The sequence below is a fragment of the Atta colombica genome, unplaced genomic scaffold, assembly GCF_001594045.1.
Source record: "Atta colombica isolate Treedump-2 unplaced genomic scaffold, Acol1.0 scaffold254, whole genome shotgun sequence".
NCBI lineage: Eukaryota > Metazoa > Arthropoda > Insecta > Hymenoptera > Formicidae > Atta > Atta colombica.
In genome coordinates, this window is record NW_017259353.1 from 1646146 (window position 1) to 1646816 (window position 671).

The window sequence follows — 671 nt, forward strand, 5'->3', positions numbered from 1 at the left end:
TTATAATAACGACAACATAAATAAGCAGTGTTTTATATAAACGGAATATCATAATTTTGGGGTTTTATAAAAAAATGTGCATCTTTGGTTTATATTTCACGTTGATATAATAATTTATATATTCGTCAATAATAATGTGTCCATCTTGAGTTATGTAAAATATTTTGTGATTTCTAAGTTACTTAGAATGCTGAGATTCCATTTTCTCACAGTGTTACGTAAATTTCCTGCGATTACTTATCACAGCAATAAAAGAGATTACATCACTATAAATGTCAATTATAAAATATAGTAATTTAGAGACTAATCTCCGAATGTACATAAAATTGCAAGTTGACAGTGTTATTAGAAATTAATAAAGTTATTAAAAATAATAAAAAAAAAAAATTCGAAATAAAATAAGCAGTTAATATGAAAATAAATTTGTTGCATTTTCAGTTAATTTTTCTGTTATTGTTCCTTATCAATAATAATTTATTAATAATTTAAATAAACATAAAAAATGTTAAATAAACATAAAAAATTAGAAAAGCAGAAAAATTGTTTTTAATACATAATTAAATAATATTCATCAATGGAAGAATATTAAATTTTTTATTATACATATATATATTATATATTACATATATACATATATATATTATATATTAAAAATATATATATTAAAAGAA